Source organism: Salmo trutta, chromosome 21, assembly GCF_901001165.1.
Source record: "Salmo trutta chromosome 21, fSalTru1.1, whole genome shotgun sequence".
Classification (NCBI taxonomy): Eukaryota; Metazoa; Chordata; class Actinopteri; order Salmoniformes; family Salmonidae; genus Salmo; species Salmo trutta.
Genome location: NC_042977.1, coordinates 37,671,220 through 37,696,895, shown reverse-complemented (window position 1 = coordinate 37,696,895; position 25,676 = coordinate 37,671,220). Strand labels below are relative to the sequence as shown.

At 43.6% G+C, this 25,676-nt stretch overlaps 1 protein-coding gene and 3 long non-coding RNA genes across 12 annotated transcripts in view; 2 read left to right on the top strand and 2 right to left on the bottom strand.

The window, feature by feature from the left end:
• LOC115157364 (ephrin type-A receptor 3-like) overlaps positions 1-25,676 on the bottom strand; it is a 218,364-nt gene that overhangs the window by 187,296 nt on the left and 5,392 nt on the right. The gene's annotated exons all lie outside the window — the stretch shown is intronic.
• LOC115157367 (uncharacterized) lies at positions 497-1,461 on the top strand. Of its 2 annotated transcripts, none has more exons than XR_003868432.1 (2): positions 497-1,276; positions 1,357-1,461. It is a non-coding gene; the product is annotated as an uncharacterized LOC115157367 (long non-coding RNA). The 2 variants fall into 2 exon arrangements; XR_003868433.1 differs by having other exon boundaries at positions 498-1,251.
• On the top strand, positions 1,584-3,553 carry LOC115157366 (uncharacterized). Its single transcript, XR_003868431.1, has 5 exons — positions 1,584-1,722; positions 1,808-1,901; positions 2,042-2,380; positions 2,464-3,005; positions 3,228-3,553. It is a non-coding gene; the product is annotated as an uncharacterized LOC115157366 (long non-coding RNA).
• Positions 12,614-14,060, bottom strand: LOC115157368 (uncharacterized). Of its 2 annotated transcripts, none has more exons than XR_003868435.1 (3): positions 13,794-14,060; positions 13,171-13,289; positions 12,614-13,053 (listed from the first exon to the last, which is right to left on the bottom strand). It is a non-coding gene; the product is annotated as an uncharacterized LOC115157368 (long non-coding RNA). The 2 variants fall into 2 exon arrangements; XR_003868434.1 differs by having other exon boundaries at positions 13,834-14,056.

The following is a 25,676-nucleotide window of genomic DNA, read 5'->3' as shown; positions in this document are numbered from 1 at the left end:
CACTTCGTCGGTTGGAGACAGAGGAGACAAGTCGGCGCCATTTTCTCCCTCCCATGCAGTACTACACGGTAAGTGCAATTAACTCAAACTTACTGAAACAATTATAAATTGATGCTGAGAATTTCAGTATGAACAATGAAACATCTACAGAGAATATATGCCTAACAAAACCGTGTTTGTTGCCAGGTCTGAGCAGCAAATTTGTCCTGGTGATTAGCTAGAAGTGTATGGTAAGCTAGCTAACAGTTTGTTACTTAAACCGTCTCCAACTTTATCAATGATGATTTATTGAAAGGGGAAAAAAAGCGTTATGTTTTTTTACTGTATAAAATCTTGTTTGAGGCTGGAGCTAACGTCTTTTCCCCCCCTTCACCAGTTAATTGTACTGAATTTACTAAGTTAAAGCTAACGTACAAAATTTGCAGAAAATCGGGCTGTGACTAATATTAAACATTTATTAAACATTTAAGTGCTTCATTAATTACTGATGAGTCGATGCATAAGCAGCATTTTAATATCTCAGTCACAGCGCGATTTTCTGAAAATTAATACTTTTTCCAACAGTGCAGGTCACAGAATCTGATGGGTCACCAAAAATGGTGTAACACTGTCGACTTAGCTTTAATCTTTATCGTTCTTCCTTTAAATGTTTATTTACTTTGTCAAACTTCCTTGCATGTCTCAGTCAAAATGCTGGTCCAGGTGAAGTACAGCCAACAGCAGAAATATGTGAAGCTGGATGAGGATGAAGGACGGTTTGACTTTATGCAATTCCATGAAAACGGTTAGCATGGCTTTAAAAACTCGTTGTGCAAGCTCCTTAATGTTGTCGATTCTGATTTTCTTTACATGCCTTTATCAGACTCTTTTATACGGTAAATGGGGTTAAATTGCTAATCATTTTCAGTTCTGTAATGTGTGCTTCATAGAGTGTAAAGTATTAATATACACCAAAACAGTCACGAAAAAAAGCCAATCATCAATTTGGACTTAAGAGGGAATGGGTTATGTGAGGGAAAATGCTCTAGGTCTATTTAAGGGTTATACAGTGTGTATTCAACGTGAAGAGTTATTGGCTGTGAGGCAAGAAACAGTGCTGACTTCAAAGGCACATTCAGTTTGACCTTACTATCTTTTCCAGTCATCGAGAGATTTTGCCTGCCACCTGATGCAAAAGTTATATACAAGGATGCAACAGGGACAGAAGTTGATGCAGAAATATTCAGCGACCTCGTTGGACAAGGCAATGTGGTTCTGACACTATTCACAGATCAGGGTGAGATATCAAGGCAGGTATAATAAAGAACTTTACACCTTACATAATATAATTATTTGCATTTTTTTCTATTCCTTTAGAATTCTCTGATTTCTCCTTGTCTTCTGCTTCTGAGACGTCTGACTCAAGCTTCAGCTCAAGTGCATCAACTATAATCCTAGATGATGTCCCTAGCAAGAGACAAAGAATTGAGGATACACATGATGCTGTGTCTGCTGAACAGATTTCTTAATGCTTTCACATTTTTTCACTCTGAGTCTCTAGAAAAGCTATTTATCACCATGTTTTGTATTGTAATGTTTTTATTAGTTGATTGAAGCTGTGAGAAGAGGCAAGTCTGGGGGTGAAGAAGTACTACAGGAGTACCAAACAACAGAAACCCTAACAGATGCTGCAAGAAGAAAAATGGTTAACATCCTGGTGGCTTACATGATTGACAATCATGGGTATGTTTGTTTCACATTGTTTTTATTTGTACCAGATAACTGCATGGCCATTGCATAAATGTACTAATTTAATATCTCCTCTCAGGCACCGCCCCACTAAAGCAATCAGAGAAGATTATGCGCGTGGGATAGTGATGTTGTTCCCTTCCCTCAAGGATCCATACTCCAAGAAGGGCTATGTAATAGGCATTATTATTGTTAACTCTTTCATGTCATGTTGTGACACAAAACTGTGTGGATGACATTGATATTTGAATTCCGTGAGATTTCTCATGAGCCTGGTATGACAACGCATTTATTTTCTTTTTTTCCATTTCAGGAACACTTCTATGATGCTGCAAGCAGCACAGGATACATTTCTGGCGTCTGAAAACAGTCCAGAGGAAGATTCGTCGAGGATCTGCACTGCTACCAAATAGCCCAATTGACTTTTCTCCAGGGGGCCCAAATTTCCAAAGGACTGTTAATGTTGAAAGGCAGCTTGATGGTGATGCTTGCCAAGAGGCCATGTCTTTGCTCAACCATACCACAGACAATTCCCTGATTTTTCCAGACGATGAGAGAGACCTTTCAGCACCGTCAGAAGCTCGTTAATGACCCAGGCAGAAGTGTTGATATCCTCTCCAGCTTCCCAAGATTCCTGGATATAAAAGGATTGGTAAGTTTGGGATGAGATGTTTAGAATGGCTTGAAATTTGAAAGTATTTCCTGAAGTAGTAGTAGTTTAATATCTTCTTAAAGGTGGACCAAGACTTCCCTCTCCTATTTGATGGCGACACATCCTCCAGGCTTCTTCAGAAATGGGATTTGTTCTTCAAGCCAAATGTCATAAGAGGCTAAGCGGCTCACCTCAACACCAGAGTTGCGTCGCTTGGTGCAGTCAGCAGAAAGTCCCCCAGGAAGTGATCTTGATGAGACAACAAGTGAGTTTTTTTTATTTTAATAAATTTGCTATAATTGCAGTTAAATTATAACTGCAATAATATTTCATTTGTTTATTCTGTGTATCTCTGAACGTTGATCTGATTTTTGGGATAAATGTGACTAATAGATGGATGACTGTTTAAAACGTTCTCATAATGCCTCCCTGTTCTCATTCAAACTTTAAAAGTATTACATTTGAAGAGTTTTCAGTTAATTCTTGTGACTCTTTGTCCTCAGCCTACGACCAAGAAATGGCTTCCCTGTTGTTGCTGTTACATCTCCTTCCACCACCTCCAGGGGGACTGAAGTCTCCAAAAATTTGTGCATGTGATGCAGTTGAGAGACTTGTCTTTCATAAGGTAATTATATTATTAACGTGATTATAATAATTTGTCACGTCACCTTCTTAGCCACATATGTAAATGAAGGTTGTTAAAAAGTGGATGGAATTGTAATTAAGTCTTCATTCCCATCTTGCACTAGCCAATGAAAAGCTGTTTGAATAATCACTTCTATAATGTAGTTTTCTCTGGCTGCACATTATTCTTGTCTAATTTTCAGTTTTCTGATCTCAACCCTAGTCATGCTGCAGTTTGGAGGAGCATCTCCGCAACCAGCAGGATCGGCAGCCGTACCTCCTCGCTGTTGGGCGTCAGAAGAGCAAGATTGAGAGCTTCTACATCACAATGGATAAGCGTCTCATCCCATGCAAGGCAAACCGTTTAATTCATTGAAGTATTTCCATGTTTGTAATAACTATTCATTTGATATCATGCATGATCTTCTTGAGGGTGTGGTTCAGTATGAGATCAAATTGCTTTTTGGATATCTCACGCAACACTATGTCAGAACAGGACTTGCTTTCCAGGATTTATTGTTTTGATTATGGATTTTTAGAATGAAAAAATCTTCCTACAAAGATTATTTTAGAGAGTTTTGGCAATGGCATTGGTTTGAATTCTATTCAGACATTGTGTCTTGTGAAAAACATCCCACTGTTTGACATTATTCCTGCAGGAAACAAAAACTGGAATTTGTTACTGTTGTTACTTCAAATAATGAACATAGTTTTTTCACCTTCTCTCACTCTAGGTATGACAATATATTTAAAGCATTTGATTGTTGACCACCACAAACTATTTAAGCACTTGTATCCACATAGAAACTTGATACCTAAGCATCATTTTATGATCCATTACCCATCTTCTATAAGGAAAATTGGCCCCTTATTATATACGTGGTGTATGAGGTTTGAGGCCAAACAAGCTGTTTAAAGATTGTTTTAAAAATTTCAAAAACATAACCAAATCGCTTGCTAAAAAGCATCAGATGGCCATTGCTTATCACTGGGAAACCTTCACCCTCAAACAAAATGAGTATGGGCCAATTAAATCTTTTCTCTTCACAGATGAGAATGTCGTCAACAATGAAATGCTTGAAACGATCTTGTCAAAAGATGTTTTCTCAACTAGTTGGGTTAAAGTTGATGGTGTAGAATATAAAGCTGGACTAGTTATTTGCAGTGCAATGGAAGAAGACATGCCAGTCTTTTGTCAAATAAGTGCTGTACTTTTGGTTGAAGATCATATTTTTTTTTGACAAACAAGCTATTTACAGAGAATTTTGATGACCATCATGCATTCAGAGTATTACGAAGTGTGGAAAGATGTCTACTAAAAATGTCTGAGCTTAAATTTCATAAACCGTTTGATATTCAAAGCTCATACAATGTTTCAGATGAAAGTATGTACATTATACCTTCATTCACAATGTTTTAATTCAACTGACTGCAAGGGAGAAGGCACAAATAAATGTTTTTGACAATGATTGTTTATTGTGATTCATTATTATTATTATAAGTATATATTTAATTAAATAATATTGAATAAATTAACAATTCATTTTAACATTTTTTCAGTGTAGATAATTGACACTTTAGGGAGTTGTCACGTCCTGGCCAGTATATAAGGTTAATTGTTTTGTAGTTTGGTCAGGGCGTGACAGAGGGTATTTGTTTTATGTGGTTCATAGTGGTGTGTTTGTTCAAAGGGGGGTTTGATTTAGTATTTCCGGGGTTTTGGTTTATAGTCTATGTTTATGTATTTCTATGTCTAATCTGGTGAGTGTGTTTCTATGTTGGTTAATTGGAGTTGGGACTCTCAGTTGAAGGCAGGTGTTGTCTATCTGCCTTTGATTGAGAGTCCCATATATAAGGGTGTGTTTGTGTTTGTGATTGGTGGGTGATTGTTCTGTGTTCAGCCCTAGGCTTTGCCAGACTGTTTGTGGTTGTTCGCGGTTGTTCGCTCGTTCTCGTGTTTTTGTTATTTTTTGTACGTTCATTGCTGATAGTTAAATAAAAGTCAAAATGAGCATACACGTACCTGCTGCGTATTGGTCTACCTTTTCTGATGACGATTTCGCACTATCGTCAGAAGACGACGACAACCGTGACAGAATCACCCACCACTCAAGGACCAAGCAGCAGAGGAAGGAGCAGACGGCGTTCGAGTTGGACTGGCGGAAGAAGTGGACTTGGGAAGAAATTCTGGACGGGGCCGGACCTTGGCATCAGGCTGGGGATTATCAGCGCCCGCAGTGGGAAATTGAGGCAGCCAAGGCGGAGAGGCGATGGTACGAGGCCAGAGACGCGCTGAGGGAGAAGCACGAGAGGCACCCCCAAGAATTTTTTTGGGGGGGGCACACGGGTAGTTTGGCTAGGCGAAGGAAGAGCCGGAAGCCAGCTACCCGTGGTTATATGGAGGAGCGTATGAGGTGGGGAGCGCCATGTTTTGCTGAGAAGCGCACTATCTCACCCATACGCACGCACAGTCCGGTGCGAGTTATTCCAGCCCCTCGCAGGTGCCGTGCTAGAGCGGGCATCCAGCCTGGTAGGAGGATGCCTGCGCAGCGCATCTGGTCGCCGGTACGCCTCCGAGGACCAGGCTACCCAACTCCCGCTCTACGCACGGCTACCATCAGGCCCCTGCACAGCCCAGTCTGCCCTGTACGAGCACTCCGCTCGTACAGGGCTACTAGTTCCATCCAGCCAAGGCGGGTTGTGCAGGAGGTAAGATCTAGAACGGCTGTGCACCTCCATAGCCCTGGGTTTCCAGCTCCTGTCTCTCGTGCGGACCCGGAAGTGCGTCCACCCAGTCCGACTCGTCCTGTTCCCGCTCCCCGCACTAAACGGCAAGTGCGTAAACCCAGCCTCGCCAGTCAACAGTCGTCGGAGCTGCCCGCCAGTCAACAGTCGTCGGAGCTGCCCGCCAGTCAACAGTCGTCGGAGCTGCCCGCCAGTCAACAGTCGTCGGAGCTGCCCGCCAGTCAACAGTCGTCGGAGCTGCCCGCCAGTCAACAGTCGTCGGAGCTGCCCGTCAGTCAACAGTCGTCGGAGCTGCCCGTCAGTCAACAGTCGCCGGAGTGGTCAGACTGCGCTGAACTGCCGGAGTGGTCAGACTGCGCTGAACTGCCGGAGTGGCCAGACTGCGCTGACCTGCCGGAGTGGCCAGACTGCCCTGACCTGCCGGAGTGGCCAGACTGCCCTGAACGTCCCGAGTGGCCAGACTGCCCAGAGTTGCCAGACTGCCCAGTAGTATTTCCGGGGTTTTGGTTTATAGTCTATGTTTATGTATTTCTATGTCTAATCTGGTGAGTGTGTTTCTATGTTGGTTAATTGGAGTTGGGACTCTCAGTTGAAGGCAGGTGTTGTCTATCTGCCTTTGATTGAGAGTCCCATATATAAGGGTGTGTTTGTGTTTGTGATTGGTGGGTGATTGTTCTGTGTTCAGCCCTAGGCTTTGCCAGACTGTTTGTGGTTGTTCGCTCGTTCTCGTGTTTTTGTTATTTTTTGTACGTTCATTGTTGATAGTTAAATAAAAGTCAAAATGAGCATACACGTACCTGCTGCATTTTGGTCCTCTTTCACCAACGACAACCGTGACAGGAGTGAAATTAACACTACCCAAATAGTTAAAGTATCACTGCTCCGAGTTCATTTTTATTAACTCTGTTTTGCGAGTTAAAGAAGGAACTCTGGCAGAGTGTTAAATGTTTAACTATTTTGAAAGTGTTAATTTAACTCTGGAGAGTGTGGACCTATATAAACCCTCAAGTCCCACAGAGTTGAAATCAACTCTGTGGGAGTTAATTCAACACTGGACTTTTTGCTGTGTACCCCTTTGTATGGGTCTCTCAGTTGGAAAGTTTTCAGTACATTACATGAATCTAGCATTAAATGATATCCAATGATGGCATGATGTCAACAAATCATCAAGTTCCTGTATTCGTAATGATTCACTTCCAGGAGGTAGGCTGAATTGATTAAATGGACAGCATTGGACAGCATTTTTTGTATTGAATCGATGATGAGAATGTTGGGTTAGGGTTATGAATAAACCAGCTCACTCTACAGTACTCATCACAGGGTTAATATCATGTAGGTTGTCATGTCTGAAACAGCCCACTATAGCTAAACCTCACTGGTCATGCCCTGGTGTCAAGTCCCCCCCCCCCCCCACACACGCACGCACACACACACACACACACTCACACTCACACTCACACTCACACTCACACACACACACATATTAGACACTCACGCGCGCACACACACTGAGAGTGGCCAGGTTACATAGTAGCATGCTGATTTATTGATTATTGTCACCATGCTGTGAGTTCCACATTCTCAGAGCAAAAAGAAGGCAAGGGATATGTTGACACAATCTGACTCTCTTCCATTCTGAACCAGGAAATACTATACTTCTACACAAGACCAAACCAAACCCAGACCTTCCACTTAAAGTACCACTTACCCACTCTAAACCCAACTATAAGGCTTGTTAGACACATGCCTTATCCACTCTAAATATGAGGAATGAGGTTCCTCCCTACTTCCCCCTGGCCTCTCTCGCTCTCTTTTATACATTATGTATCACTTCACCCTTCTTTCATTCCTCTTATTTCTATCTATCTCTCTCTCTCTCTCTCTCCCTCCCTCCCTCTCGCTCTCTCCCTCGCTCTCTCTCTCAAATAAAATCAAAGTTTATTTGCTCCTTCGTTTTGTTGAAATTGGGGGAGAGGTAATTTTCCTCGCACAGCTCCTACAGGGCTCTCACCTCTTCCCTGTAGGCTGTCTCATCGTTGTTGGTAATCAGGCCTACCACTGTTGTGTTATCAGCAAACTTCATGATTGAGTTGGAGATGTGCACTGCCACTTGAGACTCGATTCGTATCTAGATACATGGGCTCCTATACAATTCAGGAACGATACGTTTAGTTTGAAATGATTCAGTACGATTCGGTTTTCTGAGAGAATGAATCGATTCGATGCGATACGATTAAATGCACTAACATTTGTTTATTTAATTTTCCATTCTAAATGAAAATCTCCTGCTGATGGAGCTCATGAGCGGGACCTCTGAGCTAGATCTGGCGGATCTGACGTGTGTGTGTGTGTGTGTGTGTGTGTAAATAATGTATGTTAATGGTGTACAGTGAGGGGGAAAAAGTATTTGATCCCCTGCTGATTTTGTACATTTGCCCACTGACAAAGAAATTATCAGTCTATAATTTTAATGGTAGGTTTATTTGAACAGTGAGAGACAGAATAACAACAACAAAAATCCAGAAAAACGCATGTCAAAAATGTTATAAAATGATTTACATTTTAATTAGGGAAATAAGTATTTGACCCCTCTGCAAAACATGACGTAGTACTTGGTGGCAAAACCCTTGTTGGCAATCACAGAGGTCAGATGTTTCTTGTAGTTGGCCACCAGGTTAGCACACATCTCAGGAGGGATTTTGTCCCACTCCTCTTTGCAGATCTTCTCCAAGTCATTAAGGTTTTGAGGCTGACGTTTGGCAACTCGAACCTTCAGCTCCCTCCACAGATTTTCTATGGGATTAAGGTCTGGAGACTGGCTAGGCCACTCCAGGACCTTAATGTGCTTCTTCTTGAGCCACTCCTTTGTTGCCTTGGCAGTGTGTTTTGGGTCATTGTCATGCTGGAATACCCATCCACGACCCATTTTCAATGCCCTGGCTGAGGGAAGGAGGCTCTCACCTAAGATTTGACTGTACATGGCCCCGTCCATCGTCCCTTTGATGTGGTGAAGTTGTCCTGTCCCCTTGGCAGAAAAACACCCCCAAAGCATAATGTTTCCACCTCCATGTTTGATGGTGGGGATGGCCTTCTTGGGGTCATAGGCAGCATTCCTCCTCCTCCAAACACGGCGAGTTGAGTTGATGCCAAAGAGCTCCATTTTGGTCTCATCTGACCACAACACTTTCACCAGTTGTCCTCTGAATCATTCAGATGTTCATTGGCAAACTTCAGACGGGCATGTATATGTGCTTTCTTGAGCAGGGGGACCTTGCGGGCGCTGCAGGATTTCAGTCCTTCACGGCGTAGTGTGTTACCAATTGTTTTCTTGGTGACTATGGTCCCAGCTGCCTTGAGATCATTGACAAGATCCTCCCATGTAGTTCTGGGCTGATTCCTCACCGTTCTCATGATCATTGCAACTCCACAAGGTGAGATCTTGCATGGAGCCCCAGGCCGGGGGAGATTGACAGTTCTTTTGTGTTTCTTCCATTTGCGAATAATCACACCAACTGTTGTCACCTTCTCACCAAGTTGCTTGGCGATGGTCTTGTAGCCCATTCCAGCCTTGTGTAGGTCTACAATCTTGTCCCTGACATCCTTGGAGAGCTCTTTGGTCTTGGCCATGGTGGAGAGTTTGGAATCTGATTGATTGCCTCTGTGGACAGGTATCTTTTATACAGGTAACAAGCTGAGATTTGGAGCACTCCCTTTAAGAGTGTGCTCCTAATCTCAGCTCGTTACCTGTATAAAAGTCACCTGGGAGCCAGAAATCTTTCTGATTGAGAGGGGGTCAAATACTTATTTCCCTCATTAAAATGCAAATCAATTTATAACATTTTTGACATGCGTTTTTCTGGATTTCTTTGTTGTTATTCTGTCTCTCACTGTTCAAATAAACATACCATTAAACTGATAGACTGATCATTTCTTTGCCAGTGGGCAAACATACAAAATCAGCCTGAGATCAAATACTTTTTTTCCTCACTGTAATGCCTGCAATGCAGTGAATAAAACAATGTGACAACAATAACGTGTAATGTAACTGGCCCCTCTAACAGTACAACTGGCCCCAGCTTGGCCCCCCCAGTTGAAATGGTCTAGAACCGCCACTGGGCACACAGCCAAGACAACGCAGGAGTGGCTTCGGGACAAGTCTCCGAATGTCCTTGAGTGGCCCAGCCAGAGCATGGACTTGAACTCGATCGAACATCTCTGGAGAGACCTGAAAATGGCTGTACAGCAACGCTCCCCATCCAACCTTACAGAGCTTGAGAGGATTTGCAGAGAAGAATGGGAGAAACTCCCCAAATACAGGTGTGCCAAGCTTGTAACGTCATACCCAAGAAGACGCAAGGATGTAATCTCTGCCAGGTGCTTCAATCTCTGCCAAGTGCTTCATCAAAGTACTGAGTAAAGGGTCTGAATACTTGTGTTTGAATCTATTTTCTGACCGATGAATACTACATTTGGATTGGTTTGGGGCTCAGAAGCTCCAATAAGTCGCTAGTGGTCATCCAATGTGATGCAACAATAACAATAGTGTGCCGCTACCCTGCCTGAGAACCGCGTTATTCACTGGTATTCATTGAATTGTGCACAATGTGTGACGTGTTTTCCGTCAGTGAGGAGGCGGTGCCACAGAGTATATTGATCTGAACGGTCTAGTTTTAGAACATCTCATGTCGTTGGCTGGAGTATTCAAGATTCAACATGTCAAAACTTTAGCCAAAGTCTTGCAATGAGACCGATACACGTAGCTAACATTCTGCCAAGCAGAGAGCTAGCTAGCTATTTTGCTGTACATAGCTAGCCTGGCTTACTGATATTTAGTAAAAAATGTGACCCTGTTTCTGGTCCATGTATTTCATGAAACTCGTTTGCTACAACAAGTGGCAAATTCGTTTCAAAGTTTCATCATGGAATTGTAAAGAGGCACCGTAAAGAGGCACCGTTCTCAACTGCACGTCTAGTGTTCACTGAACGCCCCATTTTTAGTCAGCTGTTGTAAACAAAACATTCTAAAACTAGCTAATTTTATCTCCTCTCTTCTCATGTCAACTGTTATAGCTTCATTATTTGACATCTAAACTCTAGAAAATATCAGCCATGACAGGAATAAATCAACATCAACTCCTGGCAAGCCTGTATTTCCAGCCGCACCATTGTCGAGTAGTGGAGCAGAATACGATCGGTAAACAAAGACATCGTTTTAGCTACCTAACAACAAAGTAAACATTTTATAATGCTAAACTGTTCAGGAAAATGCACTACCCAAGATGTACAATATTAGCCTACTGCACACATATTACTATTATTCCCCAGTTGAGCTGTCTGGTTGAGATGTAGACAGACCTAGCCCAGAAGATGCACATGTATTGAGTGTATAAAACTAACATGACATTATACTGAATGATTGGAAACATTCATTCTGCCTAATAACCTCCTTATCCAATGATGGAAACAAATACTGACTCCGTTCATCCTAAACTGAATGTTTTTACCCTGGAAATATAAGACTGATGTTCATCGAAGGCAATTCTGTCATAGTTGTCAAAAGCTAAAATCGTATTCCAGATTAGGATTGATGGAGCATGTTTGATACTTTGTCTATCTAGGTCAGGGACGGTCAATTCCAGTCCTCGGGGCCGGAGTGGTCACTCTTTTTCCCCATCCCTAGCAAACACAGCTGATAAACTCATTGTAAACGGAAGATCATGATGAGTTGATTATTGGAGTCAGATCTAGATAAGGGTTGGCCTACTCCAGTCCTCGGGGCCTGATTGGTGTCACACTTTTCCCCAGCCAACACACCTGACCCAATAATCAACTTATAATGGTATTCAGTTTAGAACGCAATTACTTTAATCAGGTGTGATTAGTTGGGGGGAAAGTGTGACACCAATTAAGCCCCCGAGGACAGGAGTTGCTCATCCCTGATCTAGGTCTACATCTGAGCTGGCGTCCTTCCAGAATCACTTACTTATGTACACGGTTTGCTTTCTCTCCTTCAGTCTAAGGCTGGAGCCCTACTGGCAGCACTTGACTACAACCTTTGTAACCATTGTCCAGCCTTGGAGAACGCGTAGGGCAACAAGATGTAAGTGTTAGTTGTCCTCTCGATTGTGAAAAATTTACATTTCTTAGAACTCATAACAATATAATATATGTTATGGCTGTTATATTTCAACACTTCAGTTCTGCACTGATAGTAATGAAGTTATATAGAATAATATTTTGTCAATATTTTGTCTTTCAGCTAAAGGAGACTACAATAACAAGTCTCAAAAGTGACGTGTCCACGCATTGAAAACTGCAAAGGAATACACCTACATCCCAGAACTTCAGAGAGCAGTGTTGAGAAGACTGGGCTCTCAATAGGGCCTAGGAGAATGATCCAGAGATCAGATGACCAAAGACTCCATGAAGTGGCACCAACAACTGAGCTGCTACAACTTCGAGGAGACGTCACCACGCAGCACAGGATACAGTTAGCAGCACACCTTTGAGCTGGGAAGGACTGGAGCATTCCCTGTTGTCAGACTTGGTGCTTCCTGGAAAGTGTGAAAACCTACAGAGAACTCAGAATTGTTTTTGAAAGAGGTGGGCCTACAATCAAACATATAAATAAGGGAAGTTTGTGTGGGAAACAAACTTGTGTGAGAAACAGTACTTGTGCATTTATCTAGCATATAGTCATCATTGTACTTTTGGAATGGCTTTAGAAGGATTTACTAAACTGTTTTTTCCTGGATATCTACGCTCTTGACGGTTTACACTTCAAATGAGCAGACCCACAGGTGGATAGATATCCAGAAAGACGGATGGACTACCCTGGTGTAAATGCAGTACAAAACAAGTCGGTCCGATTAGACGATCAGGTCAAATAGTTTTATTAGGTAGATAAACAAGAATACAAGGTAGTGTAAGGGAAACAATGTGGTGAACTGGTAAAGTATTGAACTGATTTCACCCAGACCAAGGAAAAATTCCCAAAACTACTTAATTTAGATCCAAATTAAGAATAAAGTACGGTGTAGTCATGGAAAGTGTTATCTTGTTATGGTAACATACTTGGTAATAAATAAATTGAATATTGCAGTGGTGAAATGGCAGCAGTTGTGTGTTGTAAGGTGCAGGAGTCTCCCTGCAATTAAGGCAGGTGCACCAGTGAGGTTGTCTTGGATTTCTGGAGACCCTGGGATAGCTCTCCGGTACACCATGATGTCAAAAATCACTCCAGGTAGAAGGGAAGAGGACAGCTCCAGCATCTCCCCTTCAATGGACAGCTCTCGCAATTTAGTCTGTAATGATAATAAAAAAGCAACATGAAATTACAGAATGTAGCCAAATGTTGTGTGATATGATTGTAATATTGTGAAACGGGTAAACAGTACCACAGGTGAAAGATTTTTACTAACCTTCTTCTCGGCCAGCCTCTCCTTTCAGTCGGGCAGCCCTTTCAAGGTCTTCCTGTCCAATTCTTTCTGCAGTCCTGCCTGTGCCCCTGGACGGTCTGGGGCTCTTCAAAGCTGGAATCCTACAGAAAAAAACATGTACACAACATAGTTATTAGGATTGTTCACTACATGGTTTTGGTTTTATGTAGAAACAATAATGATTTTCATGCAGAAGAGTTGAGTATAACACTTCTACAATCATACACATCTTCATAGCCATGGCTCTCGAGAATCAAGCGACCATAACAGTAATGTTATTAGCTAGCTAGTATAGGAATCAGAGAAGGGCAAAGGACTTGCCAAAGCAAAGGTTATTTTCCATGAATGCAGAGCTATGATAGTCAAAATTAATATTTTACACTGCTTTTTTACGTAAGTATGATAGCTAATGTACTAAAGCTATCGTCATATTGCTATCTTGTTCCAGGCAGGGAAATTCCTGGTAGCTAAGCTTTTAGCTAGCAACCATGTTACGTTAGCTAGCTAAGTTAGATAGCTAGCTACCTTTCTGGCTGACAGCGTGGATATTTTTTATTACAATATAAAAAAGGAGAATAACAGCCGGTGTATAACATTTTGAGTACCTGTTCTGAAGACAGTGTTGCTAAAATGGAATTGAGTTACCATCAATCTTGTCCATAACTGTAATTGCATCAGCATCCACAGCCTCATATTTCACTATCACAGCCACAAAGTCTCCGCGCGGATGTTGATTCTACGTCATCCCAGCGGCGACTTGCAATGAGAGCTGGGGTTTCTGGCATATCAAGTTTAAATGTAGAAGAAATACAGCATTCTTGACAGAGGGGTCTCCAAAAGCACCTGTACACACATTGTTACGCATTGTAGGTTTAAACATTTGAACCTGGGACCGATACAACATCCTCTATGCACTTCCTGATGAACACAGTCAATGTATACGTTGATACGATTCCCAGGGGCGGATGAATAGGGCTGAATCGGGCTCTCGGGAAGTCTCTCCCTCTCTCTGTCTCTCTCTCATCTCTCTCTCCCTCTCTATCTCTCTCTCTTCTCTGTAATCCTTTGCTTCGGCTGGGCAGAGAGGAGCTCTGATCTACCTGCCAAGAATCAAATGGACCTGCCAAATGCCAGACTGCACAATAAGATCAGCATACACATAAGCAGATACAGACACACACATGCACACACACTGAATACCCTGCCAGTACCACAGAACGAGGAGAGCAACAAATAAATACAATAACGACACACACACTTTCTCTTTTATACACACAGAATCACACACACAAACAGACACAGGCCTACCTCCAGCCTGGTCTCATAGACTAGATGTAACATAGTAAACGTTACAAGACAGAAGGCGCCGTCATTGGTATGGTTACAAGACAGAAGGCTCCGTCATTTTCTGGTTGCTAAAATTTGAATCGTTCACCTAATTTCAGTTTATGTCACTAAACAAGAAAGTACAGTGTAGAGAGTCATTGTACCATCTAAACCGCTGTGAAATATATTTTCCACAACCAAAAATATAGCATTTTCAGCTGTTATAAACTGGTGTACAAAACCAAAAGTAAAAGATGCAAAAATGAAACGCAAACATGGGAAGCATAAAAATAGAGCACATAGAACTTCCAATGAGAATGACAGATCTGTCACATTTCTATGTGAATTTGGTTGGGTTGCCCAAAAAGTTACATATTGCTTCTTTAAGGGAAAAAAAATGAAAGGAGGATGGGTGGGCATATAACAAGAATGTCTAGTAACCCGAAGGTTGCGTGTTCGAATATCATCACGGACAACTTTCCTACAATTGACTACTTTTTAGCTACTTTGTAACTAAACTCAGCAAAAAAAGAAACGTCCTCTCAATGTAAACTGCCTTTATTTTCAGCAAACTTAACATGTGTAAATATTTGTATGAACATAACAAGATTCAACAACTGAGACATAAACTGAACAAGTTCCACAGACATGTGACTAACAGAAATGGAATAATGTGTCCCTGAACAAAGGGGGGGGGGGGGGTCAAAATCAAAAGTCAGTCAGTATCTGGTGTGGCCACCAGCTGCATTAACAACCATTCCACAGGTGCATGTTCATTAATTGTTTGTGGTTCATTGAACAAGCATGGGAAACAGTGTTTAAACCCTTTACAATGAAGATCTGTGAAGTTATTTGGATTTTTATGAATTATCTTTGAAAGACAGGGTCCTGAAAAGGGACGTTTCTTTTTTTTGTTGTGTTTACTTAGCATGTAAAGTAACCCTTCCTCTAACTTTATCCCTTTAACCTAACTCTTAATCTTAACGTTATCCTTAACCCTAACCTTAACCCCTAGCCTAGCTAACATTAGCCACCTAGCTAACATTAGTGTTTGCCATCTAGCTAATGTTAGCCACAACAAATTGGAATTTGTAACATATCATACGTATTGCAAATTCGTAACATATTGTACAAATTGCAATTTGTAACATATCATACTATTTGTAATTCGTAACATATCATGCAAATTGTAATTCGTAACATATCATACAAAATAGATGATGAACATCCACAAATTAATACATAACAAACGTAACATATCATTCTAATTTGAGCATACCGGATTTTCACTTACTATGTTATGTCTACACCTGAGTCCAGGTTGCTACATCAGATACCACATAGCAGAGACTGCTCAATAAGCCCATCACACAAAAAGAGTATATCATGAGTGACCACACACACACACACACACACACGGTGGTCTCATCTCACAGACCTTCCATTCCTTTCTCTAGTTAAACGAGTGAAAGCACAGTTGAACAGGGGAAAGTGTTGTCAGGGTAACACATTGAGAAGGGAGGGAAGAGTGAAGAAAGAGAGGAGAGAAGGAAGGAGGGATTGAGGAGGGCTGCAGAGCTTTGAACATTAGGATCTAACTTGCGTCATGCTAGGGCTCCTCTCATCTTCTCCTCTCTTCTCTTCTCTAGCGTACCCAAACCAGTGTAAAGGATGCAATATTGCGAGCTACAGTAATGCAAACTTCTTTTGGACAAAGTGCCCTCTGTCTATTTGATGCGTAGCGGGTGTTTTTCTCCCAAATTAAATATTTGTCAAAAACAGTCACCCACAGGGTTGATATTGTGTAGTAAGTGTCTCTACGTCCCTTAGCTCTCCTAGAGATGTCAGTCACTGTAGTAAATTAGTCCACCATCTTGTTCGGATCCTTGCCTTTCCTCTTCTCTTCTCTTTAGCATGTAGTGGCAGCATACAGTGACTTCTAAACAAGCATACAGTGACTTCTAAACAACTTCTAAACAAGACTGCTAATACAGCTAATTAGCCTACTCAACCACCTGACACAAACAGAGAGGAATGCCTGCTGGCTATGGACATCCAACCCTCCAACTCTTCCAAGTCCAGGTAAACTTTTGGTTTTAGGCCAGGCTCACGGTCAGCATTCCAATTCATCCTAAACGTGTTCGATGGGGTTGAGGTCAGGGCTCTGTGCATGCCAGTCAAGTTCTTCCACACCGATCTCGACCATCCATTTCTGTATGGACCTCACTTTGTACATGAGGCAGTGTCATGATGAAATAAGAAAGGGCCTTCCCAAAACTGCACAGAACATCTAGAATGTCATTGTGTGATGTAGCTTTAAGATTTCTCTTTACTGGAACTAAGGGGCCTAGCCCGAAATATGAAAAACAGCCCCAGACCATTATTTATCCTACACCAAAATGTACAGTTGGCACTATGCATTCAGGTATGTAGCGTTCTCCTGGCATCCACCAATCCCAGATTCTCCGTCGGACTGCCAGTTAGTGAAGCGTGATTCACCCCTCCAGAGAATGCATTTCCACTGCTCCGGAGTCCAATGGCGGCAAGCTTTACACCACTCACTCCAGCCGACACTTGGCATTGCGCATGGTGATCTTAGCCTTGTGTGCGGCTGCTCGGCCATGGAAATCCATTTCATGACACACCTGACGAACAGTTCTTGTTCTGACGCTGCTTCCAGAGACAGTTTGGAACTTGGTAGTGAGTGTTGCAACTGCGCTACTCATTTCAGCACTCAGTGGTCCCGTTCTCTGAGCTTGTGTGGCCTACCACTTCACGGCTGAGACGTTGTTGCTCCTAGATGTTTCCACTTCACAATAACAGCACTTACAGTTGTCCGGGGCAGCTCTAGCAGGGCATACATTTGACGAACTGACTTGTTGGAAAGGTGGCATCCTATGACGGTGCCACATTGAAAGTCACTGAATTCTTCAGTAAGGCCATTCTAATGCCAATGTTTGTCTAACCTGCCCGTTAGACTGAGGCCGATACCCGGATGTGACAGTGACCTTGAATTCGGGGCCACAGTCCGAGACGATGTCCTCCGGAAGGCCATAATGTTGGAAGACCTGCTGGAAGAGTGCCTCAGCAACCTGGAGAGCAGTGGGAAGACCAGGAAGAGGGATTAATCGACATGACTTGGAGAATCTATCCACTACCTTCCGAAACCATCAGAAGGGAGAAGATTAGTAACAAAGTCAATGGATAGATGGGACAAAGGTTGTTGAGGCACAGGAAGCGGCAGGCACTTCCCTGCTGGAGCATTCTGGGGTGACTTGGTTTAAGCACACACGGAACAGGAGTTGACATACCGCGTAACATCCTGCACCAAGGTGGGCCACCAGTATTTCTCAGTGATGGAATGGATGGTGCGAGAAATACCTGTGTGTGCATGGTCAGCAGCCAATCCCTTATCCCTGTGGGAACATAGATGAATGCGGGAGTGTGCGGGCTCCCTCTCTAGAGCCTGGCGGATGTCCACATCTACATCCCAAACCACTGGACCCACAACTCGGGAGGATGGGATTATGGGTGCCCTCTGGATAGGAGCCTCTACCGAATCGAAGATATGGGACAGGGTATCGGCCTTGATGTTCTTAAAACCTGGGCGATAGCTCAGCATGAAGTCGAACCTGGTGAAGAAGAGGGCCCACCTGACTTGGCGCAGATTCAGTCTCCTCGCTGTCCGATGTACTCAAGGTTCCGATGGTCGGTGAGGGTGATGAATGGTTGCTTGGCACCCACCAGCCAGTGTCTCCACTCCTCTAATGCCAACTTCTCCGCCAAGAGCTCCCAATCGCCGACGTCATAATTCCTCTCTGCGGGGGATAGTTTCTTGGAGAAGAAAGCAGGGATACAATTTTAGTGGGTCCCTCTGTCTTTGTGACAAAACTGCCCCCACACCCACCTCCGATGCATCTACCTCAACCACAAAAGGTAGCATGGGATCTGGGTGTTTAGCAAGGGGGCGGAGGTGAAACACCCCTTGAGGAGACGAAATGCCTCGTCGGCTGCTGGAGACCAAACCAACCTATGAGTCCCAACCTTGAGGAGGGAGGTAAGAGGGGCACCGACGGCGCTGAAGTTAAAAGGTAAAAGTTGGCAAACCCCAAAAACCGTTGTAACCCCTTGATGGTGTTTGGGACTGGCCATGACCTTACTGCATCTACCTTCTTGACCTCCATCCTCAGTCCCTGAGGGCTGATTTGGTAGCCCAAGAAGGAGACAGCCCTCTGGTGGAATTGGCACTTCTCCGCCTTGACGAACAGGTGGTTAGCCAAGAGGCATTCCAGGATTGCTCGAAAGTGAGTGATGTGATCCTCAAGGTTGGTTGAGAAGATCAGGATGTCATCGATGTACACAATCACCTGACATCCAAGCATGTCCCTGAACACCTCTCACCTTGAGGAGTTGCAATTATCATGAGAACGGTGAGGAATCAGCCCAGAACTACACGGGAGGATCTTCTCAATGATCTCAAGGCAGATGGGACCATAGTCACCAAGAAAACAATTGGTAACACACTACGCCGTGAAGGACTGAAATCCTGCAGCGCCCGCAAGGTCCCCCTGCTCAAGAAAGCACATATACATGCCCGTCTGAAGTTTGCCAATGAACATCTGAATGACTCAGAGGACAACTGGTGAAAGTGTTGTGGTCAGATGAGACCAAAATGGAGCTCTTTGACATCAACTCAACTCGCCGTGTTTGGAGGAGGAGGAATGCTGCCTATGACCCCAAGAAGGCCATCCCCACCATCAAACATGGAGGTGGAAACATTATGCTTTGGGGGTGTTTTTCTGCCAAGGGGACAGGACAACTTCACCACATCAAAGGGACGATGGACGGGGCCATGTACAGTCAAATCTTAGGTGAGAGCCTCCTTCCCTCAGCCAGGGCATTGAAAATGGGTCGTGGATGGGTATTCCAGCATGACAATGACCCAAAACACACTGCCAAGGCAACAAAGGAGTGGCTCAAGAAGAAGCACATTAAGGTCCTGGAGTGGCCTAGCCAGTCTCCAGACCTTAATCCCATAGAAAATCTGTGGAGGGAGCTGAAGGTTCGAGTTGCCAAACGTCAGCCTCAAAACCTTAATGACTTGGAGAAGATCTGCAAAGAGGAGTGGGACAAAATCCCTCCTGAGATGTGTGCAAACCTGGTGGCCAACTACAAGAAACTACTGACCTCTGTGATTGCCAACAAGGGTTTTGCCACCAAGTACTAAGTCATGTTTTGCAGAGGGGTCAAATACTTATTTCCCTCATTAAAATGTAAATCATTTTATAACATTTTTGACATGCGTTTTTCTGGATTGTTTTGTTGTTATTCTGTCTCTCACTGTTCAAATAATCATACTATTAAAATTATAGACTGATCATTTCTTTGTAAGTGGACAAACGTACAAAATCAGCAGGTGATGAAATACTGTAAAGGGGAGAAAATGATGAAGGTAATGGAGTCCAGGTGTGAATCATAATGATTCACAGGTGTGCGTAATGATGAGTGCCAGGTGTGCGTAATGATGAATCCCAGGACCGGTGGTTAGTACTCCTGCGACGTCACATGCCGGAGGGGAGGAGCAGGAGCAGACGTGACACTCCAATTTGTCTCTCGACCTGTGCACCTACATTATAAACATTCATTTGTAAGCTTGGTTGTAGCAGCCTCATGATGGGTAAAGGGAAAATTAGTATCATGTAGTAGCCTAAGCCTATCGATGTTACACTGAGCTGGTTGAATGGAATATAAATGACAGTCATCCAATATGCTGTAATAGAAGTAAGGCCAAGCTCGGCCAAGCTCATTAAAAAAAAGACATCGTCCTCCCTAATCTTAAATGGCACCGACCGCCACTGATGCACACATACAGTACAAAGACACAATGCCGGCACAAACACACAGTCTGACGCACAGACACATTCACAAAGTAAAGACATAGAAATAGAACTGTTCTTTCTTCAAAGAGATAAAAATTTAATACATTCTTATAGCAATGTTTTTACAGTGTGCATGTGTGTGTCAGACTATCTATGGGGAACAAGCACTCACATTCTCTCAGACGGAACGTCTGGAAAACCAACAGAGCGCAGAGAAAGGTCAAGACAGACCCCAACGGAACCCTGACACACACACACACACACAAACTGTCTCAGAGCTATCACACAGAAAGTGGCCACAGGAAGGTAAATTGGGCAGGAATAGTGAGTTGTGAACAGGCGGACGGCTACACAGTGGGAGGGGAGGATGAATGTGTCAAATAGGAGATAGTGGAAAAGAGACAGATCTGAACACCTATGGAGAACCCCAATTTAAACAAGGACAGGTTGTCACCACTTCACATACTGATTGACTGACCGACTGGCTGACCAACTGAGTGGCTGACTGACCAACTGACCGACTGACTGACTAACAGACTGACCGACTGGCTGACCAACTGACTGACTGACTGGCTGGCTGACAGACCAACTGACTGACTAACTGACTGACTGACTGGCTGGCTGACCAACTGACTGACTGACTGGCTGACTCAGCGGGTGACTGACCAACTGACTGATTGATTGACTGGCTGGCTGGCTAGCTGCTCTAATGGCATAGCCACAGTCACAGACATGAACACATTGAACTCATAATGACTACCGGTTGAGAAAGGGAAGGGGGAGGAGAGGGAAGGAGAGAGTGAGAGAAGGAAGAGAAAAGAGAGAGAGAAAGAGAAAGAGAATCAAAGATGTTTAAGGGGTAAAAGAATGAGAGAGAGCCTGAGAGAAAGAAAGAAAGAAAGAAAGAAAGAAAGAAAGAAAGAAAGAAAGAAAGAAAGAAAGAAAGAAAGAAAGAAAGAAAGAAAGAAAGAAAAAGCAGGTGAAAGGGTAACCATTGATGAAAAGGAGAGTTGGTGAAGAGGAGAGGGCATTGGCAATAAAAGCCTGAGCCTAAAAACCCATAGAAGCCAAACCAAATTAGTCCCACGGTGTTGGTTTACAGTCCCACTACTACTGCCATTCAGACCCACAGCATTGGGCACCATTCACACTACACACCACTGGAGGAAAGAAGAGAAAAGGGGTGGGTGGGGGGAGGGAGGGAGGGAGGAAAATAGGCATCAAACAGGCCACTTCAATTAAGACAAATAAAAGGCCAGCAATGAAGAAAGGGGCAAATGGAGAGAGGAGGGAGGAATAGAAGTGGAGAAAAGAGAGTGCTAGCAAGACTGGGAGAGAAGAAAAGTGTGGGAGGAAGAGGTGGACAAAGGAAAATAGAGGAGAAGAAGAGGGATATGGGGGTGGGGGTGGGAATTGAAGATGAGTGTGTTTGAACTGGTCATTCAAAGTCCGGGTAGCCATTTGATCAACTGTTCGGCAGTCTTATGGCTTTAAGGATCGGACCCTTTCTTTCAATTTTCGCCGAAAATTATATACCCAAATCTAACTGCCTGTAGCTCAGGACCTGAAGCAAGGATATATATATATTGTGGAAATGTGAAAATAATGTAGGAGAATATAACACATTAGATCTCGTAAAAGATAATACATAGAAAAAAAACATGCATTTTTTTAATACATTTTTTTCATCATATTTGAAATGCAAGAGAAAGGCCACAATGTATTATTCCAGTTTAGGTGCAATTTAGATTTTGATGGCAGTGGTTTATGTGCAAAGTTTTAGACTGATCCAATGAACCATTGTATTTCTGTTCAAAATGTTGTATCAAGTCTGCCAAAATGTGCCTAATTAGTTTATTAATACAATTTCAAGTTCATAACTGTGCACTCACCTCAAACAATAGCATGGTATTATTTCACTGTAATTTAAGCTTTTTGCCCATATCAGATATGTCAATGTCCTGGGAAATGTTCTTGTTAATTACAACTTCATGCTAATCACATTAGCGCACGTTAGCTCAACCGTCCCACGGGGAGGACACCGATCCCGTAGAGGTTCAGGAGCTTTTTGGACATAGACTTGGCACTCTGGTACCACTTGCCGTGCGGTATCAGAGAGAACAGTCTATGACTCGGGTGGCTGGAGTCTTTGACCATTTTTAGGGCCTTCCTCTGACACCGCCTGGTATAGATGTCCAGGATGGCAGGAAGCTTGGCCCCAGTGGTGTACTGGGCCGTACTCATTACCCTCTGTAGCACCTTGCAGTTGGAAGCCAAACAGTTGCCATACCAGACGGTGATGCAGCCAGTCATAATGCACTAGATAGTGCAGCTGTAAAACCTTTTTGAGGATCTGAGGACCCATGCCAATACTTGTCAGTCTCCTGAAGGGGAATAGACATTGTCGTGCACTCTTCACTACTGTCTTGGTGTGTTTGGACCATAATAGTTTGTTGGTGATGTGGACACCAAGGAACTTGAAGCTCTCGACCTGCTCCACTACAGCCCTGTGAATGGGGGCATGCTCGGCCCTCCCTTCCCTGTAGTCCACGATCAGCTCCTTTGACTTGATCACGTCGATGGAGAGGTTGTTGTAATGGCACCACACTGCCAGGTCTCTGACCTACTCCCTGTAGGCTGTCTCATCGTTGTCGGTGATCAGGCCTACCATCGTCGTGTCGTCGGCAAACTTAATGATGGTGTTGGAGTCATGCTTGACCACAAAGTCATGGGTGAACAGGGAGTACAGGAAGGGATTAAGCATGCACCCCTGAGGGGCGCTCGTGTTGAGGGTCAGTGTGGCAGATGTGTTGTTGCCTACCCTCACCACCTGGGGGCAACCCGTCAAGAAGTCCAGGATCCAGCTGTAGAGGGAGGTGTTTATTCCCAGGGTCCTTAGCTTAGTGATGAGCTTTGAGGGCACTATGGTGTTGAACACTGAGCTGAAGTCAATGAACAGCATTATAACGTATCGGTTAATTTTGTCCAGGTGGGAAAGGGCAGTGTGGAGTGCAATAAAGATTGCGTCATCTGTGGATCTGTTCGGGCGGTATGTGAATTGGAGTTGGTCTAGGGTTTCTGGGATGACGGTGTTGATGTGAGCCATGACCAGCCTTTCAAAGCCCTTCATAATTACAGATATGAGTGCTACGGGTGAGTAGTCATTTAGGCAGGTTGCCTTGGCGTTCTTGGGCACAGGGACTAAGGTGGACTGCTTGAAACATGTAGGTATTACAGACTCGGTCAGGGACAGGTTGAAAATGTCTGTGAAGACACTTGCCAGTTGGTCAGCGTATGCTCTGAGTACACATCCTGGTGATCTGTCTTGCCCTGCAGCCTTCTGAATTTTGACCTGTTTAAAGGTCTTACTCACATCGGCCACGGAAAGCGTGATCACACAGTTGTCCGAAACAGTTTGTGCTCTCATGCATGCTAATGTGTTGCTTGCCTCAGAGCAAGCATCGAAGTCATTTAGCTTGTCTGGTAGGCGTGTGTCACTAGGCAGCTTGTGGCTGGGCTTCCCTTTGTAGTCCGTAATAGTTTGCAAGCCCTGCCACATCCGACGAGCGTCAGAGCTCGTGTAGTAGGTTAACATTTTAAACCTGTCTTGACGCTTTGCCTGTTTGATGGTTCGTCGGAGGACATAGCGGGATTTCTTATAAGCGTTAGGGTTAGAGTCTCGGCCCTGAAAGCGGCAGCTCTTAGCATTTGCATCATCTGACCACTTCCGTATTGAGCGAGTCACTGGTACTTCCTCTAGTTTTTGCTTGTAAGCAGGAATCAGGACGATAGAATTATGGTCAGATTTGCCAAATGGAGGGCGGGGGAGAGCTTTGTACGCACCTCTGTGTGTGGAGTAAAGTTGGTCTACAGCTTTTTTCCTCTGGTTGCACATGTGACATGCTGGTAGAAATGAGGTAAAACACATTTAAGTTTTACTGCATTAAAGTCCCCAGCCATTAGGAGTGCCACCTCTGGATGAGCATTTTCTTGTTTGCTTATGGCCTTATACAGCTCGTTTAGTGCGGTCTTAGCGCCAGCATCGGTTTGTGGTGGTAAATAGACAGCTATGAAAAATATAGATGAAAACACTCTTGGTAAATAGTATGGTCTACAGCTTATCATGAGGTACTCTACATCAGGTGAGAAAAAACACAATACTTTTTTATATTACATTTCATGCACCAGCTGTTACTGACAAATAGACACAGACCACCACCCCTCGTCTTACCGGATGTCGGTGTTCTGTCTTGTCGATGCACAGAAAACCCAGCCAACTGTATATTATCCACGTTGTCGTTCAGCCACGACTCGGTGAAACATAAGATATTACAATTATGTCCGGTTGGTTGGATAGTCTTGAATGGAGCTCATTCAATTTATTCTCCAATGATTGCACGTTGGCCAATAAGACATATGGTAGAGGTGGGTTACCCACTCGCCAACAAATTCTGACAAGGCTCCCGGATCTGCCTCCCCTCAATCGGTGTCTCCTCTTCATGAGAATGACGGGAATTTGGGCCTGGTCCGGGAGCAGCACTATATCCTTCACATCATCTTCGTCCAGTTCAAGGTGAGTAATCGCTGTTCTGATATCCAGAAGCTCTTTTCGGTCATAAGAAACGGTAGCAGAAACATTAAGTACAAAATAAGTTACAAACAATGCAGAAAAACCCCAACAAATTAACACAATTGGTTAGGAGCCCGTAAAACGGTAGCCATCCCCTCCGGCACCATTCTTATCACTTGCCATGGCAAGCAAGTTAGGAGATCAATGGAAGATGGAATTAAAATGATGGAATTAAAAATTAAATGAGAAGGACAGGCTACAAAAACAAAGAACCAACAGGTAGGCTGCTACTTAACACTTTGAATAGAGTTGTTGTTGTAACTGCAGCCTATGTAGCCTCAATTAGCCAGCCCAGCTAGGTAGCTAACTAGCTATGTTAATTAGCTAGCTTCTCTAACTAGCTAGTCAAAACAGGTACTATGTAATACGATTAGGTGATAAATAACCTAGCTTTGGCAGCTAGAAGTTAGTAACTAGTTCGATTCAACTTGGTTGCTGCTGTCTCTCTCTCTCCTCATCACCCCACTCAGCCATATACAGTCACAAACACACAGCATGGTCCCTCCCCCGCCTGCTACTAGTGCCTTCATTCCTCTCTCCTTCAATGTGTGCAATAACAGCTTTAGTAAATAACGTATAAAAAACATCTGCTGCTTCCCTCACTTGGATTGGATCAGACTGGATCTGGACAGGCCCGTGTCTATACGGGGCCG